This window comes from Triturus cristatus, chromosome 5_2 (genome assembly GCF_964204655.1).
Source record: "Triturus cristatus chromosome 5_2, aTriCri1.1, whole genome shotgun sequence".
Classification (NCBI taxonomy): Eukaryota; Metazoa; Chordata; class Amphibia; order Caudata; family Salamandridae; genus Triturus; species Triturus cristatus.
Window position 1 is genome coordinate 574,071,663 of NC_140588.1, and position 21,989 is coordinate 574,093,651.

Below are 21,989 nucleotides of genomic sequence, written 5' to 3' on the forward strand. Positions count from 1 at the left end.
TCGGAATACAGAATCTCACTTCCTCAAGAGCCTTGCACAAGAGATTTTCCTCCCGCCGAGGAAAGCAACTCAAAGGGAACCTTGCGAAAATCAGATTAGGAGCCAGATTGCGGGATGCTAGGCAAACTGTTTGTCAGAAAAGCAAATTCATTTTGAGAAGCCCTGACCTGCGGGAAGGAAAAGCATTCAAGGGCAGAAGAAGGACTGTTCCCTGACCGGGAATCGAACCCGGGCCGCGGCGGTGAGAGCGCCGAATCCTAACCACTAGACCACCAGGGAACCCACAGCCATACAGCAAAAGTTCCTACACTGCTCTCCTAGTGACAAAGCTCATGGGGGCTGAAAGCATATTTTATTCTACAGCGAATATGAATCAGAACTTGAAAAAACACTCATGATTCCACCAGACTGTTTGTCACTTCCAAGCACAGGCCATCCCCTCCCCCGTGCTACTGAGCCGACGAATTCCTGTACAATCGGGATCCCCGGGAAATCACAAGAGGGACACCTAGTGGCCGCTGATAGCTCAAAGACAGCTGGTACACCTTCTCACACCTACCTCGTTATTCAGCTTGCTGGAAGAATACATTGCGAATGACCGATTCAAGAGTGCAAGGGAGAAGAGTGCTCCAAAGTAGATGTATACATCGCAGCCGGGTTTTCCAGCAATTTACCTTTCTGATGAGCTGGTACTGCACTTTACGCCCACATAGAGCACCTGACTGGGTGGGGGACTGCGTGCGCATGAAGGTGGCTGAGGGCAATGGGAGCAAAGCAACCTGGGACACAGGGGACCCAGCCCCTTTCCTCTGCTTTCGTCTATAGGTCGGGGTGCCTTTTTAAGGACCTTCGATTAAAAAAAGCTGAGCTGCGTGGACAAATTACGCACGTCTACGTCTTAGAGGGATCTTCCCTGACCGGGAATCGAACCCGGGCCGCAGCGGTGAAAGCGCCGAATCCTAGCCACTAGACCACCAGGGAGGAGATGCTCTTGTGAGCCTGCCTTGCTCACTTCCTTATTGTGACTAAGCTAACTCCACTGTATAGATTGCCCATAAAGTACGAGTGGGGAAAAGTTAGGTGTCACACAGTGTGTTTGTCATAAGCAATTACCTTTATCCTCCTGCAAAAGCCTTTTTACTCTGCAATCACCTCTTGCTGGACAGCCTGCGCTGGAGCAGCCAGCATGAAAAGGGAGCTGAGTAAGGCAGGGCCTAGGGTCTCACCAGGGTGGCCGAGTGGTTAAGGCGTTGGACTTAAGATCCAATGGACAGTTGTCCGCATGGGTTCGAGCCCCATCCCTGGTATGGGTTTTCAGCGGGTGTGTAGGAACTTGCAGATGCTTTTTTAAAGCATTTTTCTCTGCCCTCCTCACCCTCCCAGTGCCCTTCCTTAACAGTCCCAATTCACGTCTCAGCTGTGGGGTCTGCTGCTACTCTGCACTTAGCATGGATGCTTCCCAAAGCAATGCAGTGCCACCTACGCAGAGCCCCTGCTTAGAGAAATACACCTCCTATGTCTTTTCCCACTGAAGGGAGCAGGAGGAAGTACTTGCTTCCTGGGGAACATGGGCCTGCCACTGGAATTTGTTAACCCGCCTCTTGTGGATTTCTCCCCTTTCTTTGATTTACACCTGCAGGCTCTCCCTTGCCATCGGAGCAGGATCTGCTGATGCAGGCCCGGCTGGATCAAATGTGCAAAGGCTTGTCCCCAGGCCTCGGGAAAAAATTGAGCAGAGATTCCCGCCTCCGCCTCCTCTTGCCTTCCGAACGGGCTTCCAAACGGGCAATGCCCTGACGGGTCCCCCACACCCCATCCTGCCCATGCCCACACCCCTGTATATGAGGGTGACCCATGTCCCTCACCCTCCATGCTCGAACGGAAGACACGTGTGTCCTGAGGGGAGCGCCAGACAGGCATTTCTCCGGCCAGGCAGACCCCTGCAGCACCCGTTAAGCTCCAAAGCCTGTACATTCCCAAGATGCCACTGGTCACTATGCAAATCAGACAGCCCTGGCCACACCCTCTCCACCGCTGGGCTCTGCTGCTTTCGGTACGTGCAGCTCAGCTTTTTCTTACCCTGAACCAGACTTCCGTTTCAGCAAAAAGGTGGGTTGCAGTGGGTCCGGGATGCCATTTGGAGACAAAGCCTGCGGCCCTGTCAAAGATGACTTCCTGCCGCACACCATGTGGTCAGAAGCTTACGAAAAGAAGCGCACCTCGGAATACAGAATCTCACTTCCTCAAGAGCCTTGCACAAGAGATTTTCCTCCCGCCGAGGAAAGCAACTCAAAGGGAACCTTGCGAAAATCAAATTAGGAGCCAGATTGCGGGATGCTAGACAAACTGTTTGTCAGAAAAGCAAATTCATTTTGAGAAGCCCTGACCTGCGGGAAGGAAAAGCATTCAAGGGCAGAAGAAGGACTGTTCCCTGACCGGGAATCGAACCCGGGCCGCGGCGGTGAGAGCGCCGAATCCTAACCACTAGACCACCAGGGAACCCACAGCCATACAGCAAAAGTTCCTACACTGCTCTCCTAGTGACAAAGCTCATGGGGGCTGAAAGCATATTTTATTCTACAGCGAATATGAATCAGAACTTGAAAAAACACTCATGATTCCACCAGACTGTTTGTCACTTCCAAGCACAGGCCATCCCCTCCCCCGTGCTACTGAACCGACGAATTCCTGTACAATCGGGATCCCCGGGAAATCACAAGAGGGACACCTAGTGGCCGCTGATAGCTCAAAGACAGCTGGTACACCTTCTCACACCTACCTCGTTATTCAGCTTGCTGGAAGAATACATTGCGAATGACCGATTTAAGAGTGCAAGGGAGAAGAGTGCTCCAAAGTAGATGTATACATCGTAGCCGGGTTTTCCAGCAATTTACCTTTCTGATGAGCTGGTACTGCACTTTACGCCCACATAGAGCACCTGACTGGGTGGGGGACTGCGTGCGCATGAAGGTGGCTGAGGGCAATGGGAGCAAAGCAACCTGGGACACAGGGGACCCAGCCCCTTTCCTCTGCTTTCGTCTATAGGTCGGGGTGCCTTTTTAAGGACCTTCGATTAAAAAAAGCTGAGCTGCGTGGACAAATTACGCACGTCTACGTCTTAGAGGGATCTTCCCTGACCGGGAATCGAACCCGGGCCGCGGCGGTGAAAGCGCCGAATCCTAGCCACTAGACCACCAGGGAGGAGATGCTCTTGTGAGCCTGCCTTGCTCACTTCCTTATTGTGACTAAGCTAACTCCACTGTATAGATTGCCCATAAAGTACGAGTGGGGAAAAGTTAGGTGTCACACAGTGTGTTTGTCATAAGCAATTACCTTTATCCTCCTGCAAAAGCCTTTTTACTCTGCAATCACCTCTTGCTGGACAGCCTGCGCTGGAGCAGCCAGCATGAAAAGGGAGCTGAGTAAGGCAGGGCCTAGGGTCTCACCAGGGTGGCCGAGTTGTTAAGGCGTTGGACTTAAGATCCAATGGACAGTTGTCCGCATGGGTTCGAGCCCCATCCCTGGTATGGGTTTTCAGCGGGTGTGTAGGAACTTGCAAATGCTTTTGTAAAGCATTTTCCTCTGCCCTCCTCACCCTCCCAGTGCCCTTCCTTAACAGTCCCAATTCACGTCTCAGCTGTGGGGTCTGCTGCTACTCTGCACTTAGCATGGATGCTTCCCAAAGCAATGCAGTGCCACCTACGCAGAGCCCCTGCTTAGAGAAATACACCTCCTATGTCTTTTCCCACTGAAGGGAGCAGGAGGAAGTACTTGCTTCCTGGGGAACATGGGCCTGCCACTGGAATTTGTTAACCCGCCTCTTGTGGATTTCTCCCCTTTCTTTGATTTACACCTGCAGGCTCTCCCTTGCCATCGGAGCAGGATCTGCTGATGCAGGCCCGGCTGGATCAAATGTGCAAAGGCTTGTCCCCAGGCCTCGGGAAAAAATTGAGCAGAGATTCCCGCCTCCGCCTCCTCTTGCCTTCCGAACGGGCTTCCAAACGGGCAATGCCCTGACGGGTCCCCCACACCCCATCCTGCCCATGCCCACACCCCTGTATATGAGGGTGACCCATGTCCCTCACCCTCCATGCTCGAACGGAAGACACGTGTGTCCTGAGGGGAGCGCCAGACAGGCATTTCTCCGGCCAGGCAGACCCCTGCAGCACCCGTTAGGCTCCAAAGCCTGTACATTCCCAAGATGCCACTGGCCACTATGCAAATCAGACAGCCCTGGCCACACCCTCTCCGCCGCTGGGCTCTGCTGCTTTCGGTACGTGCAGCTCAGCTTTTTCTTACCCTGAACCAGACTTCCGTTTCAGCAAAAAGCTGGGTTGCAGTGGGTCCGGGATGCCATTTGGAGACAAAGCCTGCGGCCCTGTCAAAGATGACTTCCTGCCGCACACCATGTGGTCAGAAGCCTACGAAAAGAAGCGCACCTCGGAATACAGAATCTCACTTCCTCAAGAGCCTTGCACAAGAGATTTTCCTCCCGCCGAGGAAAGCAACTCAAAGGGAACCTTGCGAAAATCAAATTAGGAGCCAGATTGCGGGATGCTAGGCAAACTGTTTGTCAGAAAAGCAAATTCATTTTGAGAAGCCCTGACCTGCGGGAAGGAAAAGCATTCAAGGGCAGAAGAAGGACTGTTCCCTGACTGGGAATCGAACCCAGGCCGCGGCGGTGAGAGCGCCGAATCCTAACCACTAGACCACCAGGGAACCCACGGCCATACAGCAAAAGTTCCTACACTGCTCTCCTAGTGACAAAGCTCATGGGGGCTGAAAGCATATTTTATTCTACAGCGAATATGAATCAGAACTTGAAAAAAGACTCATGATTCCACCAGACTGTTTGTCACTTCCAAGCACAGGCCATCCCCTCCCCCGTGCTACTGAACCGACGAATTCCTGTACAATCGGGATCCCCGGGAAATCACAAGAGGGACACCTAGTGGCCGCTGATAGCTCAAAGACAGCTGGTACACCTTCTCACACCTACCTCGTTATTCAGCTTGCTGGAAGAATACATTGCGAATAACCGATTCAAGAGTGCAAGGGAGAAGAGTGCTCCAAAGTAGATGTATACATCGCAGCCGGGTTTTCCAGCAATTTACCTTTCTGATGAGCTGGTACTGCACTTTACGCCCACATAGAGCACCTGACTGGGTGGGGGACTGCGTGCGCATGAAGGTGGCTGAGGGCAATGGGAGCAAAGCAACCTGGGACACAGGGGACCCAGCCCCTTTCCTCTGCTTTCGTCTATAGGTCGGGGTGCCTTTTTAAGGACCTTCGATTAAAAAAAGCTGAGCTGCGTGGACAAATTACGCACGTCTACGTCTTAGAGGGATCTTCCCTGACCGGAATCGAACCCGGGCCGCGGCGGTGAAAGCGCCGAATCCTAGCCACTAGACCACCAGGGAGGAGATGCTCTTGTGAGCCTGCCTTGCTCACTTCCTTATTGTGACTAAGCTAACTCCACTGTATAGATTGCCCATAAAGTACGAGTGGGGAAAAGTTAGGTGTCACACAGTGTGTTTGTCATAAGCAATTACCTTTATCCTCCTGCAAAAGCCTTTTTACTCTGCAATCACCTCTTGCTGGACAGCCTGCGCTGGAGCAGCCAGCATGAAAAGGGAGCTGAGTAAGGCAGGGCCTAGGGTCTCACCAGGGTGGCCGAGTGGTTAAGGCGTTGGACTTAAGATCCAATGGACAGTTGTCCGCATGGGTTCGAGCCCCATCCCTGGTATGGGTTTTCAGCGGGTGTGTAGGAACTTGCAGATGCTTTTTTAAAGCATTTTCCTCTGCCCTCCTCACCCTCCCAGTGCCCTTCCTTAACAGTCCCAATTCACGTCTCAGCTGTGGGGTCTGCTGCTACTCTGCACTTAGCATGGATGCTTCCCAAAGCAATGCAGTGCCACCTACGCAGAGCCCCTGCTTAGAGAAATACACCTCCTATGTCTTTTCCCACTGAAGGGAGCAGGAGGAAGTACTTGCTTCCTGGGGAACATGGGCCTGCCACTGGAATTTGTTAACCCGCCTCTTGCGGATTTCTCCCCTTTCTTTGATTTACACCTGCAGGCTCTCCCTTGCCATCGGAGCAGGATCTGCTGATGCAGGCCCGGCTGGATCAAATGTGCAAAGGCTTGTCCCCAGGCCTCGGGAAAAAATTGAGCAGAGATTCCCGCCTCCGCCTCCTCTTGCCTTCCGAACGGGCTTCCAAACGGGCAATGCCCTGACGGGTCCCCCACGCCCCATCCTGCCCATGCCCACACCCCTGTATATGAGGGTGACCCATGTCCCTCACCCTCCATGCTCGAACGGAAGACACGTGTGTCCTGAGGGGAGCGCCAGACAGGCATTTCTCCGGCCAGGCAGACCCCTGCAGCACCCGTTAAGCTCCAAAGCCTGTACATTCCCAAGATGCCACTGGTCACTATGCAAATCAGACAGCCCTGGCCACACCCTCTCCACCGCTGGGCTCTGCTGCTTTCGGTACGTGCAGCTCAGCTTTTTCTTACCCTGAACCAGACTTCCGTTTCAGCAAAAAGGTGGGTTGCAGTGGGTCCGGGATTCCATTTGGAGACAAAGCCTGCGGCCCTGTCAAAGATGACTTCCTGCCGCACACCATGTGGTCAGAAGCCTACGAAAAGAAGCGCACCTCGGAATACAGAATCTCACTTCCTCAAGAGCCTTGCACAAGAGATTTTCCTCCCGCCGAGGAAAGCAACTCAAAGGGAACCTTGCGAAAATCAAATTAGGAGCCAGATTGCGGGATGCTAGGCAAACTGTTTGTCAGAAAAGCAAATTCATTTTGAGAAGCCCTGACCTGCGGGAAGGAAAAGCATTCAAGGGCAGAAGAAGGACTGTTCCCTGACCGGGAATCGAACCCGGGCCGCGGCGGTGAGAGCGCCGAATCCTAACCACTAGACCACCAGGGAACCCACAGCCATACAGCAAAAGTTCCTACACTGCTCTCCTAGTGACAAAGCTCATGGGGGCTGAAAGCATATTTTATTCTACAGCGAATATGAATCAGAACTTGAAAAAACACTCATGATTCCACCAGACTGTTTGTCACTTCCAAGCACAGGCCATCCCCTCCCCCGTGCTACTGAACCGACGAATTCCTGTACAATCGGGATCCCCGGGAAATCACAAGAGGGACACCTAGTGGCCGCTGATAGCTCAAAGACAGCTGGTACACCTTCTCACACCTACCTCGTTATTCAGCTTGCTGGAAGAATACATTGCGAATGACCGATTCAAGAGTGCAAGGGAGAAGAGTGCTCCAAAGTAGATGTATACATCGCAGCCGGGTTTTCCAGCAATTTACCTTTCTGATGAGCTGGTACTGCACTTTACGCCCACATAGAGCACCTGACTGGGTGGGGGACTGCGTGCGCATGAAGGTGGCTGAGGGCAATGGGAGCAAAGCAACCTGGGACACGGGGGACCCAGCCCCTTTCCTCTGCTTTCGTCTATAGGTCGGGGTGCCTTTTTAAGGACCTTCGATTAAAAAAAGCTGAGCTGCGTGGACAAATTTCGCACGTCTACGTCTTAGAGGGATCTTCCCTGACCGGGAATCGAACCAGGGCCGCGGCGGTGAAAGCGCCGAATCCTAGCCACTAGACCACCAGGGAGGAGATGCTCTTGTGAGCCTGCCTTGCTCACTTCCTTATTGTGACTAAGCTAACTCCACTGTATAGATTGCCCATAAAGTACGAGTGGGGAAAAGTTAGGTGTCACACAGTGTGTTTGTCATAAGCAATTACCTTTATCCTCCTGCAAAAGCCTTTTTACTCTGCAATCACCTCTTGCTGGACAGCCTGCGCTGGAGCAGCCAGCATGAAAAGGGAGCTGAGTAAGGCAGGGCCTAGGGTCTCACCAGGGTGGCCGAGTGGTTAAGGCGTTGGACTTAAGATCCAATGGACAGTTGTCCGCATGGGTTCGAGCCCCATCCCTGGTATGGGTTTTCAGCGGGTGTGTATGAACTTGCAGATGCTTTTTTAAAGCATTTTCCTCTGCCCTCCTCACCCTCCCAGTGCCCTTCCTTAACAGTCCCAATTCACGTCTCAGCTGTGGGGTCTGCTGCTACTCTGCACTTAGCATGGATGCTTCCCAAAGCAATGCAGTGCCACCTACGCAGAGCCCCTGCTTAGAGAAATACACCTCCTATGTCTTTTCCCACTGAAGGGAGCAGGAGGAAGTACTTGCTTCCTGGGGAACATGGGCCTGCCACTGGAATTTGTTAACCCGCCTCTTGCGGATTTCTCCCCTTTCTTTGATTTACACCTGCAGGCTCTCCCTTGCCATCGGAGCAGGATCTGCTGATGCAGGCCCGGCTGGATCAAATGTGCAAAGGCTTGTCCCCAGGCCTCGGGAAAAAATTGAGCAGAGATTCCCGCCTCCGCCTCCTCTTGCCTTCCGAACGGGCTTCCAAACGGGCAATGCCCTGACGGGTCCCCCACGCCCCATCCTGCCCATGCCTACACCCCTGTATATGAGGGTGACCCATGTCCCTCACCCTCCATGCTCGAACGGAAGACACGTGTGTCCTGAGGGGAGCGCCAGACAGGCATTTCTCCGGCCAGGCAGACCCCTGCAGCACCCGTTAAGCTCCAAAGCCTGTACATTCCCAAGATGCCACTGGTCACTATGCAAATCAGACAGCCCTGGCCACACCCTCTCCACCGCTGGGCTCTGCTGCTTTCGGTACGTGCAGCTCAGCTTTTTCTTACCCTGAACCAGACTTCCGTTTCAGCAAAAAGGTGGGTTGCAGTGGGTCCGGGATGCCATTTGGAGACAAAGCCTGCGGCCCTGTCAAAGATGACTTCCTGCCGCACACCATGTGGTCAGAAGCCTACGAAAAGAAGCGCACCTCGGAATACAGAATCTCACTTCCTCAAGAGCCTTGCACAAGAGATTTTCCTCCCGCCGAGGAAAGCAACTCAAAGGGAACCTTGCGAAAATCAAATTAGGAGCCAGATTGCGGGATGCTAGACAAACTGTTTGTCAGAAAAGCAAATTCATTTTGAGAAGCCCTGACCTGCGGGAAGGAAAAGCATTCAAGGGCAGAAGAAGGACTGTTCCCTGACCGGGAATCGAACCCGGGCCGCGGCGGTGAGAGCGCCGAATCCAAACCACTAGACCACCAGGGAACCCACAGCCATACAGCAAAAGTTCCTACACTGCTCTCCTAGTGACAAAGCTCATGGGGGCTGAAAGCATATTTTATTCTACAGCGAATATGAATCAGAACTTGAAAAAACACTCATGATTCCACCAGACTGTTTGTCACTTCCAAGCACAGGCCATCCCCTCCCCCGTGCTACTGAACCGACGAATTCCTGTACAATCGGGATCCCCGGGAAATCACAAGAGGGACACCTAGTGGCCGCTGATAGCTCAAAGACAGCTGGTACACCTTCTCACACCTACCTCGTTATTCAGCTTGCTGGAAGAATACATTGCGAATGACCGATTTAAGAGTGCAAGGGAGAAGAGTGCTCCAAAGTAGATGTATACATCGCAGCCGGGTTTTCCAGCAATTTACCTTTCTGATGAGCTGGTACTGCACTTTACGCCCACATAGAGCACCTGACTGGGTGGGGGACTGCGTGCGCATGAAGGTGGCTGAGGGCAATGGGAGCAAAGCAACCTGGGACACAGGGGACCCAGCCCCTTTCCTCTGCTTTCGTCTATAGGTCGGGGTGCCTTTTTAAGGACCTTCGATTAAAAAAAGCTGAGCTGCGTGGACAAATTACGCACGTCTACGTCTTAGAGGGATCTTCCCTGACCGGGAATCGAACCCGGGCCGCGGCGGTGAAAGCGCCGAATCCTAGCCACTAGACCACCAGGGAGGAGATGCTCTTGTGAGCCTGCCTTGCTCACTTCCTTATTGTGACTAAGCTAACTCCACTGTATAGATTGCCCATAAAGTACGAGTGGGGAAAAGTTAGGTGTCACACAGTGTGTTTGTCATAAGCAATTACCTTTATCCTCCTGCAAAAGCCTTTTTACTCTGCAATCACCTCTTGCTGGACAGCCTGCGCTGGAGCAGCCAGCATGAAAAGGGAGCTGAGTAAGGCAGGGCCTAGGGTCTCACCAGGGTGGCCGAGTTGTTAAGGCGTTGGACTTAAGATCCAATGGACAGTTGTCCGCATGGGTTCGAGCCCCATCCCTGGTATGGGTTTTCAGCGGGTGTGTAGGAACTTGCAAATGCTTTTGTAAAGCATTTTCCTCTGCCCTCCTCACCCTCCCAGTGCCCTTCCTTAACAGTCCCAATTCACGTCTCAGCTGTGGGGTCTGCTGCTACTCTGCACTTAGCATGGATGCTTCCCAAAGCAATGCAGTGCCACCTACGCAGAGCCCCTGCTTAGAGAAATACACCTCCTATGTCTTTTACCACTGAAGGGAGCAGGAGGAAGTACTTGCTTCCTGGGGAACATGGGCCTGCCACTGGAATTTGTTAACCCGCCTCTTGTGGATTTCTCCCCTTTCTTTGATTTACACCTGCAGGCTCTCCCTTGCCATCGGAGCAGGATCTGCTGATGCAGGCCCGGCTGGATCAAATGTGCAAAGGCTTGTCCCCAGGCCTCGGGAAAAAATTGAGCAGAGATTCCCGCCTCCGCCTCCTCTTGCCTTCCGAACGGGCTTCCAAACGGGCAATGCCCTGACGGGTCCCCCACACCCCATCCTGCCCATGCCCACACCCCTGTATATGAGGGTGACCCATGTCCCTCACCCTCCATGCTCGAACGGAAGACACGTGTGTCCTGAGGGGAGCGCCAGACAGGCATTTCTCCGGCCAGGCAGACCCCTGCAGCACCCGTTAGGCTCCAAAGCCTGTACATTCCCAAGATGCCACTGGCCACTATGCAAATCAGACAGCCCTGGCCACACCCTCTCCGCCGCTGGGCTCTGCTGCTTTCGGTACGTGCAGCTCAGCTTTTTCTTACCCTGAACCAGACTTCCGTTTCAGCAAAAAGCTGGGTTGCAGTGGGTCCGGGATGCCATTTGGAGACAAAGCCTGCGGCCCTGTCAAAGATGACTTCCTGCCGCACACCATGTGGTCAGAATCCTACGAAAAGAAGCGCACCTCGGAATACAGAATCTCACTTCCTCAAGAGCCTTGCACAAGAGATTTTCCTCCCGCCGAGGAAAGCAACTCAAAGGGAACCTTGCGAAAATCAGATTAGGAGCCAGATTGCGGGATGCTAGGCAAACTGTTTGTCAGAAAAGCAAATTCATTTTGAGAAGCCCTGACCTGCGGGAAGGAAAAGCATTCAAGGGCAGAAGAAGGACTGTTCCCTGACCGGGAATCGAACCCGGGCCGCGGCGGTGAGAGCGCCGAATCCTAACCACTAGACCACCAGGGAACCCACAGCCATACAGCAAAAGTTCCTACACTGCTCTCCTAGTGACAAAGCTCATGGGGGCTGAAAGCATATTTTATTCTACAGCGAATATGAATCAGAACTTGAAAAAACACTCATGATTCCACCAGACTGTTTGTCACTTCCAAGCACAGGCCATCCCCTCCCCCGTGCTACTGAACCGACGAATTCCTGTACAATCGGGATCCCCGGGAAATCACAAGAGGGACACCTAGTGGCCGCTGATAGCTCAAAGACAGCTGGTACACCTTCTCACACCTACCTCGTTATTCAGCTTGCTGGAAGAATACATTGCGAATGACCGATTCAAGAGTGCAAGGGAGAAGAGTGCTCCAAAGTAGATGTATACATCGCAGCCGGGTTTTCCAGCAATTTACCTTTCTGATGAGCTGGTACTGCACTTTACGCCCACATAGAGCACCTGACTGGGTGGGGGACTGCGTGCGCATGAAGGTGGCTGAGGGCAATGGGAGCAAAGCAACCTGGGACACAGGGGACCCAGCCCCTTTCCTCTGCTTTCGTCTATAGGTCGGGGTGCCTTTTTAAGGACCTTCGATTAAAAAAAGCTGAGCTGCGTGGACAAATTACGCACGTCTACGTCTTAGAGGGATCTTCCCTGACCGGGAATCGAACCCGGGCCGCGGCGGTGAAAGCGCCGAATCCTAGCCACTAGACCACCAGGGAGGAGATGCTCTTGTGAGCCTGCCTTGCTCACTTCCTTATTGTGACTAAGCTAACTCCACTGTATAGATTGCCCATAAAGTACGAGTGGGGAAAAGTTAGGTGTCACACAGTGTGTTTGTCATAAGCAATTACCTTTATCCTCCTGCAAAAGCCTTTTTACTCTGCAATCACCTCTTGCTGGACAGCCTGCGCTGGAGCAGCCAGCATGAAAAGGGAGCTGAGTAAGGCAGGGCCTAGGGTCTCACCAGGGTGGCCGAGTGGTTAAGGCGTTGGACTTAAGATCCAATGGACAGTTGTCCGCATGGGTTCGAGCCCCATCCCTGGTATGGGTTTTCAGCGGGTGTGTAGGAACTTGCAGATGCTTTTTTAAAGCATTTTCCTCTGCCCTCCTCACCCTCCCAGTGCCCTTCCTTAACAGTCCCAATTCACGTCTCAGCTGTGGGGTCTGCTGCTACTCTGCACTTAGCATGGATGCTTCCCAAAGCAATGCAGTGCCACCTACGCAGAGCCCCTGCTTAGAGAAATACACCTCCTATGTCTTTTCCCACTGAAGGGAGCAGGAGGAAGTACTTGCTTCCTGGGGAACATGGGCCTGCCACTGGAATTTGTTAACACGCCTCTTGCGGATTTCTCCCCTTTCTTTGATTTACACCTGCAGGCTCTCCCTTGCCATCGGAGCAGGATCTGCTGATGCAGGCCCGGCTGGATCAAATGTGCAAAGGCTTGTCCCCAGGCCTCGGGAAAAAATTGAGCAGAGATTCCCGCCTCCGCCTCCTCTTGCCTTCCGAACGGGCTTCCAAACGGGCAATGCCCTGACGGGTCCCCCACGCCCCATCCTGCCCATGCCCACACCCCTGTATATGAGGGTGACCCATGTCCCTCACCCTCCATGCTCGAACGGAAGACACGTGTGTCCTGAGGGGAGCGCCAGACAGGCATTTCTCCGGCCAGGCAGACCCCTGCAGCACCCGTTAAGCTCCAAAGCCTGTACATTCCCAAGATGCCACTGGTCACTATGCAAATCAGACAGCCCTGGCCACACCCTCTCCGCCGCTGGGCTCTGCTGCTTTCGGTACGTGCAGCTCAGCTTTTTCTTACCCTGAACCAGACTTCCGTTTCAGCAAAAAGGTGGGTTGCAGTGGGTCCGGGATGCCATTTGGAGACAAAGCCTGCGGCCCTGTCAAAGATGACTTCCTGCCGCACACCATGTGGTCAGAAGCCTACTAAAAGAAGCGCACCTCGGAATACAGAATCTCACTTCCTCAAGAGCCTTGCACAAGAGATTTTCCTCCCGCCGAGGAAAGCAACTCAAAGGGAACCTTGCGAAAATCAGATTAGGAGCCAGATTGCGGGATGCTAGGCAAACTGTTTGTCAGAAAAGCAAATTCATTTTGAGAAGCCCTGACCTGCGGGAAGGAAAAGCATTCAAGGGCAGAAGAAGGACTGTTCCCTGACCGGGAATCGAACCCGGGCCGCGGCGGTGAGAGCGCCGAATCCTAACCACTAGACCACCAGGGAACCCACAGCCATACAGCAAAAGTTCCTACACTGCTCTCCTAGTGACAAAGCTCATGGGGGCTGAAAGCATATTTTATTCTACAGCGAATATGAATCAGAACTTGAAAAAACACTCATGATTCCACCAGACTGTTTGTCACTTCCAAGCACAGGCCATCCCCTCCCCCGTGCTACTGAACCGACGAATTCCTGTACAATCGGGATCCCCGGGAAATCACAAGAGGGACACCTAGTGGCCGCTGATAGCTCAAAGACAGCTGGTACACCTTCTCACACCTACCTCGTTATTCAGCTTGCTGGAAGAATACATTGCGAATGACCGATTCAAGAGTGCAAGGGAGAAGAGTGCTCCAAAGTAGATGTATACATCGCAGCCGGGTTTTCCAGCAATTTACCTTTCTGATGAGCTGGTACTGCACTTTACGCCCACATAGAGCACCTGACTGGGTGGGGGACTGCGTGCGCATGAAGGTGGCTGAGGGCAATGGGAGCAAAGCAACCTGGGACACAGGGGACCCAGCCCCTTTCCTCTGCTTTCGTCTATAGGTCGGGGTGCCTTTTTAAGGACCTTCGATTAAAAAAAGCTGAGCTGCGTGGACAAATTACGCACGTCTACGTCTTAGAGGGATCTTCCCTGACCGGGAATCGAACCCGGGCCGCGGCGGTGAAAGCGCCGAATCCTAGCCACTAGACCACCAGGGAGGAGATGCTCTTGTGAGCCTGCCTTGCTCACTTCCTTATTGTGACTAAGCTAACTCCACTGTATAGATTGCCCATAAAGTACGAGTGGGGAAAAGTTAGGTGTCACACAGTGTGTTTGTCATAAGCAATTATCTTTATCCTCCTGCAAAAGCCTTTTTACTCTGCAATCACCTCTTGCTGGACAGCCTGCGCTGGAGCAGCCAGCATGAAAAGGGAGCTGAGTAAGGCAGGGCCTAGGGTCTCACCAGGGTGGCCGAGTGGTTAAGGCGTTGGACTTAAGATCCAATGGACAGTTGTCCGCATGGGTTCGAGCCCCATCCCTGGTATGGGTTTTCAGCGGGTGTGTAGGAACTTGCAGATGCTTTTTTAAAGCATTTTCCTCTGCCCTCCTCACCCTCCCAGTGCCCTTCCTTAACAGTCCCAATTCACGTCTCAGCTGTGGGGTCTGCTGCTACTCTGCACTTAGCATGTATGCTTCCCAAAGCAATGCAGTGCCACCTACGCAGAGCCCCTGCTTAGAGAAATACACCTCCTATGTCTTTTCCCACTGAAGGGAGCAGGAGGAAGTACTTGCTTCCTGGGGAACATGGGCCTGCCACTGGAATTTGTTAACCCGCCTCTTGCGGATTTCTCCCCTTTCTTTGATTTACACCTGCAGGCTCTCCCTTGCCATCGGAGCAGGATCTGCTGATGCAGGCCCGGCTGGATCAAATGTGCAAAGGCTTGTCCCCAGGCCTCGGGAAAAAATTGAGCAGAGATTCCCGCCTCCGCCTCCTCTTGCCTTCCGAATGGGCTTCCAAACGGGCAATGCCCTGACGGGTCCCCCACACCCCATCCTGCCCATGCCCACACCCCTGTATATGAGGGTGACCCATGTCCCTCACCCTCCATGCTCGAACGGAAGACACGTGTGTCCTGAGGGGAGCGCCAGACAGGCATTTCTCCGGCCAGGCAGACCCCTGCAGCACCCGTTAAGCTCCAAAGCCTGTACATTCCCAAGATGCCACTGGTCACTATGCAAATCAGACAGCCCTGGCCACACCCTCTCCACCGCTGGGCTCTGCTGCTTTCGGTACGTGCAGCTCAGCTTTTTCTTACCCTGAACCAGACTTCCGTTTCAGCAAAAAGGTGGGTTGCAGTGGGTCCGGGATGCCATTTGGAGACAAAGCCTGCGGCCCTGTCAAAGATGACTTCCTGCCGCACACCATGTGGTCAGAAGCTTACGAAAAGAAGCGCACCTCGGAATACAGAATCTCACTTCCTCAAGAGCCTTGCACAAGAGATTTTCCTCCCGCCGAGGAAAGCAACTCAAAGGGAACCTTGCGAAAATCAAATTAGGAGCCAGATTGCGGGATGCTAGACAAACTGTTTGTCAGAAAAGCAAATTCATTTTGAGAAGCCCTGACCTGCGGGAAGGAAAAGCATTCAAGGGCAGAAGAAGGACTGTTCCCTGACCGGGAATCGAACCCGGGCCGCGGCGGTGAGAGCGCCGAATCCTAACCACTAGACCACCAGGGAACCCACAGCCATACAGCAAAAGTTCCTACACTGCTCTCCTAGTGACAAAGCTCATGGGGGCTGAAAGCATATTTTATTCTACAGCGAATATGAATCAGAACTTGAAAAAACACTCATGATTCCACCAGACTGTTTGTCACTTCCAAGCACAGGCCATCCCCTCCCCCGTGCTACTGAACCGACGAATTCCTGTACAATCGGGATCCCCGGGAAATCACAAGAGGGACACCTAGTGGCCGCTGATAGCTCAAAGACAGCTGGTACACCTTCTCACACCTACCTCGTTATTCAGCTTGCTGGAAGAATACATTGCGAATGACCGATTTAAGAGTGCAAGGGAGAAGAGTGCTCCAAAGTAGATGTATACATCGTAGCCGGGTTTTCCAGCAATTTACCTTTCTGATGAGCTGGTACTGCACTTTACGCCCACATAGAGCACCTGACTGGGTGGGGGACTGCGTGCGCATGAAGGTGGCTGAGGGCAATGGGAGCAAAGCAACCTGGGACACAGGGGACCCAGCCCCTTTCCTCTGCTTTCGTCTATAGGTCGGGGTGCCTTTTTAAGGACCTTCGATTAAAAAAAGCTGAGCTGCGTGGACAAATTACGCACGTCTACGTCTTAGAGGGATCTTCCCTGACCGGGAATCGAACCCGGGCCGCGGCGGTGCAAGCGCCGAATCCTAGCCACTAGACCACCAGGGAGGAGATGCTCTTGTGAGCCTGCCTTGCTCACTTCCTTATTGTGACTAAGCTAACTCCACTGTATAGATTGCCCATAAAGTACGAGTGGGGAAAAGTTAGGTGTCACACAGTGTGTTTGTCATAAGCAATTACCTTTATCCTCCTGCAAAAGCCTTTTTACTCTGCAATCACCTCTTGCTGGACAGCCTGCGCTGGAGCAGCCAGCATGAAAAGGGAGCTGAGTAAGGCAGGGCCTAGGGTCTCACCAGGGTGGCCGAGTTGTTAAGGCGTTGGACTTAAGATCCAATGGACAGTTGTCCGCATGGGTTCGAGCCCCATCCCTGGTATGGGTTTTCAGCGGGTGTGTAGGAACTTGCAAATGCTTTTGTAAAGCATTTTCCTCTGCCCTCCTCACCCTCCCAGTGCCCTTCCTTAACAGTCCCAATTCACGTCTCAGCTGTGGGGTCTGCTGCTACTCTGCACTTAGCATGGATGCTTCCCAAAGCAATGCAGTGCCACCTACGCAGAGCCCCTGCTTAGAGAAATACACCTCCTATGTCTTTTCCCACTGAAGGGAGCAGGAGGAAGTACTTGCTTCCTGGGGAACATGGGCCTGCCACTGGAATTTGTTAACCCGCCTCTTGTGGATTTCTCCCCTTTCTTTGATTTACACCTGCAGGCTCTCCCTTGCCATCGGAGCAGGATCTGCTGATGCAGGCCCGGCTGGATCAAATGTGCAAAGGCTTGTCCCCAGGCCTCGGGAAAAAATTGAGCAGAGATTCCCGCCTCCGCCTCCTCTTGCCTTCCGAACGGGCTTCCAAACGGGCAATGCCCTGACGGGTCCCCCACACCCCATCCTGCCCATGCCCACACCCCTGTATATGAGGGTGACCCATGTCCCTCACCCTCCATGCTCGAACGGAAGACACGTGTGTCCTGAGGGGAGCGCCAGACAGGCATTTCTCCGGCCAGGCAGACCCCTGCAGCACCCGTTAGGCTCCAAAGCCTGTACATTCCCAAGATGCCACTGGCCACTATGCAAATCAGACAGCCCTGGCCACACCCTCTCCGCCGCTGGGCTCTGCTGCTTTCGGTACGTGCAGCTCAGCTTTTTCTTACCCTGAACCAGACTTCCGTTTCAGCAAAAAGCTGGGTTGCAGTGGGTCCGGGATGCCATTTGGAGACAAAGCCTGCGGCCCTGTCAAAGATGACTTCCTGCCGCACACCATGTGGTCAGAAGCCTACGAAAAGAAGCGCACCTCGGAATACAGAATCTCACTTCCTCAAGAGCCTTGCACAAGAGATTTTCCTCCCGCCGAGGAAAGCAACTCAAAGGGAACCTTGCGAAAATCAAATTAGGAGCCAGATTGCGGGATGCTAGGCAAACTGTTTGTCAGAAAAGCAAATTCATTTTGAGAAGCCCTGACCTGCGGGAAGGAAAAGCATTCAAGGGCAGAAGAAGGACTGTTCCCTGACCGGGAATCGAACCCAGGCCGCGGCGGTGAGAGCGCCGAATCCTAACCACTAGACCACCAGGGAACCCACGGCCATACAGCAAAAGTTCCTACACTGCTCTCCTAGTGACAAAGCTCATGGGGGCTTAAAGCATATTTTATTCTACAGCGAATATGAATCAGAACTTGAAAAAAGACTCATGATTCCACCAGACTGTTTGTCACTTCCAAGCACAGGCCATCCCCTCCCCCGTGCTACTGAACCGACGAATTCCTGTACAATCGGGATCCCCGGGAAATCACAAGAGGGACACCTAGTGGCCGCTGATAGCTCAAAGACAGCTGGTACACCTTCTCACACCTACCTCGTTATTCAGCTTGCTGGAAGAATACATTGCGAATGACCGATTCAAGAGTGCAAGGGAGAAGAGTGCTCCAAAGTAGATGTATACATCGCAGCCGGGTTTTCCAGCAATTTACCTTTCTGATGAGCTGGTACTGCACTTTACGCCCACATAGAGCACCTGACTGGGTGGGGGACTGCGTGCGCATGAAGGTGGCTGAGGGCAATGGGAGCAAAGCAACCTGGGACACAGGGGACCCAGCCCCTTTCCTCTGCTTTCGTCTATAGGTCGGGGTGCCTTTTTAAGGACCTTCGATTAAAAAAAGCTGAGCTGCGTGGACAAATTACGCACGTCTACGTCTTAGAGGGATCTTCCCTGACCGGAATCGAACCCGGGCCGCGGCGGTGAAAGCGCCGAATCCTAGCCACTAGACCACCAGGGAGGAGATGCTCTTGTGAGCCTGCCTTGCTCACTTCCTTATTGTGACTAAGCTAACTCCACTGTATAGATTGCCCATAAAGTACGAGTGGGGAAAAGTTAGGTGTCACACAGTGTGTTTGTCATAAGCAATTACCTTTATCCTCCTGCAAAAGCCTTTTTACTCTGCAATCACCTCTTGCTGGACAGCCTGCGCTGGAGCAGCCAGCATGAAAAGGGAGCTGAGTAAGGCAGGGCCTAGGGTCTCACCAGGGTGGCCGAGTGGTTAAGGCGTTGGACTTAAGATCCAATGGACAGTTGTCCGCATGGGTTCGAGCCCCATCCCTGGTATGGGTTTTCAGCGGGTGTGTAGGAACTTGCAGATGCTTTTTTAAAGCATTTTCCTCTGCCCTCCTCACCCTCCCAGTGCCCTTCCTTAACAGTCCCAATTCACGTCTCAGCTGTGGGGTCTGCTGCTACTCTGCACTTAGCATGGATGCTTCCCAAAGCAATGCAGTGCCACCTACGCAGAGCCCCTGCTTAGAGAAATACACCTCCTATGTCTTTTCCCACTGAAGGGAGCAGGAGGAAGTACTTGCTTCCTGGGGAACATGGGCCTGCCACTGGAATTTGTTAACCCGCCTCTTGCGGATTTCTCCCCTTTCTTTGATTTACACCTGCAGGCTCTCCCTTGCCATCGGAGCAGGATCTGCTGATGCAGGCCCGGCTGGATCAAATGTGCAAAGGCTTGTCCCCAGGCCTCGGGAAAAAATTGAGCAGAGATTCCCGCCTCCGCCTCCTCTTGCCTTCCGAACGGGCTTCCAAACGGGCAATGCCCTGACGGGTCCCCCACGCCCCATCCTGCCCATGCCCACACCCCTGTATATGAGGGTGACCCATGTCCCTCACCCTCCATGCTCGAACGGAAGACACGTGTGTCCTGAGGGGAGCGCCAGACAGGCATTTCTCCGGCCAGGCAGACCCCTGCAGCACCCGTTAAGCTCCAAAGCCTGTACATTCCCAAGATGCCACTGGTCACTATGCAAATCAGACAGCCCTGGCCACACCCTCTCCACCGCTGGGCTCTGCTGCTTTCGGTACGTGCAGCTCAGCTTTTTCTTACCCTGAACCAGACTTCCGTTTCAGCAAAAAGGTGGGTTGCAGTGGGTCCGGGATTCCATTTGGAGACAAAGCCTGCGGCCCTGTCAAAGATGACTTCCTGCCGCACACCATGTGGTCAGAAGCCTACGAAAAGAAGCGCACCTCGGAATACAGAATCTCACTTCCTCAAGAGCCTTGCACAAGAGATTTTCCTCCCGCCGAGGAAAGCAACTCAAAGGGAACCTTGCGAAAATCAAATTAGGAGCCAGATTGCGGGATGCTAGACAAACTGTTTGTCAGAAAAGCAAATTCATTTTGAGAAGCCCTGACCTGCGGGAAGGAAAAGCATTCAAGGGCAGAAGAAGGACTGTTCCCTGACCGGGAATCGAACCCGGGCCGCGGCGGTGAGAGCGCCGAATCCTAACCACTAGACCACCAGGGAACCCACAGCCATACAGCAAAAGTTCCTACACTGCTCTCCTAGTGACAAAGCTCATGGGGGCTGAAAGCATATTTTATTCTACAGCGAATATGAATCAGAACTTGAAAAAACACTCATGATTCCACCAGACTGTTTGTCACTTCCAAGCACAGGCCATCCCCTCCCCCGTGCTACTGAACCGACGAATTCCTGTACAATCGGGATCCCCGGGAAATCACAAGAGGGACACCTAGTGGCCGCTGATAGCTCAAAGACAGCTGGTACACCTTCTCACACCTACCTCGTTATTCAGCTTGCTGGAAGAATACATTGCGAATGACCGATTCAAGAGTGCAAGGGAGAAGAGTGCTCCAAAGTAGATGTATACATCGCAGCCGGGTTTTCCAGCAATTTACCTTTCTGATGAGCTGGTACTGCACTTTACGCCCACATAGAGCACCTGACTGGGTGGGGGACTGCGTGCGCATGAAGGTGGCTGAGGGCAATGGGAGCAAAGCAACCTGGGACACAGGGGACCCAGCCCCTTTCCTCTGCTTTCGTCTATAGGTCGGGGTGCCTTTTTAAGGACCTTCGATTAAAAAAAGCTGAGCTGCGTGGACAAATTACGCACGTCTACGTCTTAGAGGGATCTTCCCTGACCGGGAATCGAACCCGGGCCGCGGCGGTGAAAGCGCCGAATCCTAGCCACTAGACCACCAGGGAGGAGATGCTCTTGTGAGCCTGCCTTGCTCACTTCCTTATTGTGACTAAGCTAACTACACTGTATAGATTGCCCATAAAGTACGAGTGGGGAAAAGTTAGGTGTCACACAGTGTGTTTGTCATAAGCAATTACCTTTATCCTCCTGCAAAAGCCTTTTTACTCTGCAATCACCTCTTGCTGGACAGCCTGCGCTGGAGCAGCCAGCATGAAAAGGGAGCTGAGTAAGGCAGGGCCTAGGGTCTCACCAGGGTGGCCGAGTGGTTAAGGCGTTGGACTTAAGATCCAATGGACAGTTGTCCGCATGGGTTCGAGCCCCATCCCTGGTATGGGTTTTCAGCGGGTGTGTAGGAACTTGCAGATGCTTTTTTAAAGCATTTTCCTCTGCCCTCCTCACCCTCCCAGTGCCCTTCCTTAACAGTCCCAATTCACGTCTCAGCTGTGGGGTCTGCTGCTACTCTGCACTTAGCATGGATGCTTCCCAAAGCAATGCAGTGCCACCTACGCAGAGCCCCTGCTTAGAGAAATACACCTCCTATGTCTTTTCCCACTGAAGGGAGCAGGAGGAAGTACTTGCTTCCTGGGGAACATGGGCCTGCCACTGGAATTTGTTAACCCGCCTCTTGCGGATTTCTCCCCTTTCTTTGATTTACACCTGCAGGCTCTCCCTTGCCATCGGAGCAGGATCTGCTGATGCAGGCCCGGCTGGATCAAATGTGCAAAGGCTTGTCCCCAGGCCTCGGGAAAAAATTGAGCAGAGATTCCCGCCTCCGCCTCCTCTTGCCTTCCGAACGGGCTTCCAAACGGGCAATGCCCTGACGGGTCCCCCACGCCCCATCCTGCCCATGCCTACACCCCTGTATATGAGGGTGACCCATGTCCCTCACCCTCCATGCTCGAACGGAAGACACGTGTGTCCTGAGGGGAGCGCCAGACAGGCATTTCTCCGGCCAGGCAGACCCCTGCAGCACCCGTTAAGCTCCAAAGCCTGTACATTCCCAAGATGCCACTGGTCACTATGCAAATCAGACAG

The 21,989-nt window shown here is 53.2% G+C and overlaps 13 non-coding genes across 13 annotated transcripts; all 13 read right to left on the bottom strand.

Moving 5' to 3' along the window:
- Positions 1-207: 207 nt before the first annotated feature.
- TRNAE-CUC (transfer RNA glutamic acid (anticodon CUC)) lies at positions 208-279 on the bottom strand. Its single transcript has one exon. It is a non-coding gene; the product is annotated as a tRNA-Glu (tRNA).
- A 2,148-nt stretch (positions 280-2,427) lies between these two features.
- On the bottom strand, positions 2,428-2,499 carry TRNAE-CUC (transfer RNA glutamic acid (anticodon CUC)). Its single transcript has one exon. It is a non-coding gene; the product is annotated as a tRNA-Glu (tRNA).
- A 630-nt stretch (positions 2,500-3,129) lies between these two features.
- Positions 3,130-3,201, bottom strand: TRNAE-UUC (transfer RNA glutamic acid (anticodon UUC)). The gene has a single exon. It is a non-coding gene; the product is annotated as a tRNA-Glu (tRNA).
- A 1,446-nt stretch (positions 3,202-4,647) lies between these two features.
- On the bottom strand, positions 4,648-4,719 carry TRNAE-CUC (transfer RNA glutamic acid (anticodon CUC)). Its single transcript has one exon. It is a non-coding gene; the product is annotated as a tRNA-Glu (tRNA).
- A 2,147-nt stretch (positions 4,720-6,866) lies between these two features.
- Positions 6,867-6,938, bottom strand: TRNAE-CUC (transfer RNA glutamic acid (anticodon CUC)). Its single transcript has one exon. It is a non-coding gene; the product is annotated as a tRNA-Glu (tRNA).
- Positions 6,939-9,788: 2,850 nt separating this feature from the next.
- On the bottom strand, positions 9,789-9,860 carry TRNAE-UUC (transfer RNA glutamic acid (anticodon UUC)). Its single transcript has one exon. It is a non-coding gene; the product is annotated as a tRNA-Glu (tRNA).
- Positions 9,861-11,306: 1,446 nt separating this feature from the next.
- On the bottom strand, positions 11,307-11,378 carry TRNAE-CUC (transfer RNA glutamic acid (anticodon CUC)). Its single transcript has one exon. It is a non-coding gene; the product is annotated as a tRNA-Glu (tRNA).
- A 630-nt stretch (positions 11,379-12,008) lies between these two features.
- Positions 12,009-12,080, bottom strand: TRNAE-UUC (transfer RNA glutamic acid (anticodon UUC)). Its single transcript has one exon. It is a non-coding gene; the product is annotated as a tRNA-Glu (tRNA).
- A 1,446-nt stretch (positions 12,081-13,526) lies between these two features.
- Positions 13,527-13,598, bottom strand: TRNAE-CUC (transfer RNA glutamic acid (anticodon CUC)). Its single transcript has one exon. It is a non-coding gene; the product is annotated as a tRNA-Glu (tRNA).
- A 630-nt stretch (positions 13,599-14,228) lies between these two features.
- Positions 14,229-14,300, bottom strand: TRNAE-UUC (transfer RNA glutamic acid (anticodon UUC)). Its single transcript has one exon. It is a non-coding gene; the product is annotated as a tRNA-Glu (tRNA).
- A 1,446-nt stretch (positions 14,301-15,746) lies between these two features.
- TRNAE-CUC (transfer RNA glutamic acid (anticodon CUC)) lies at positions 15,747-15,818 on the bottom strand. The gene has a single exon. It is a non-coding gene; the product is annotated as a tRNA-Glu (tRNA).
- A 4,367-nt stretch (positions 15,819-20,185) lies between these two features.
- On the bottom strand, positions 20,186-20,257 carry TRNAE-CUC (transfer RNA glutamic acid (anticodon CUC)). The gene has a single exon. It is a non-coding gene; the product is annotated as a tRNA-Glu (tRNA).
- Positions 20,258-20,887: 630 nt separating this feature from the next.
- Positions 20,888-20,959, bottom strand: TRNAE-UUC (transfer RNA glutamic acid (anticodon UUC)). The gene has a single exon. It is a non-coding gene; the product is annotated as a tRNA-Glu (tRNA).
- Positions 20,960-21,989: the final 1,030 nt, after the last annotated feature.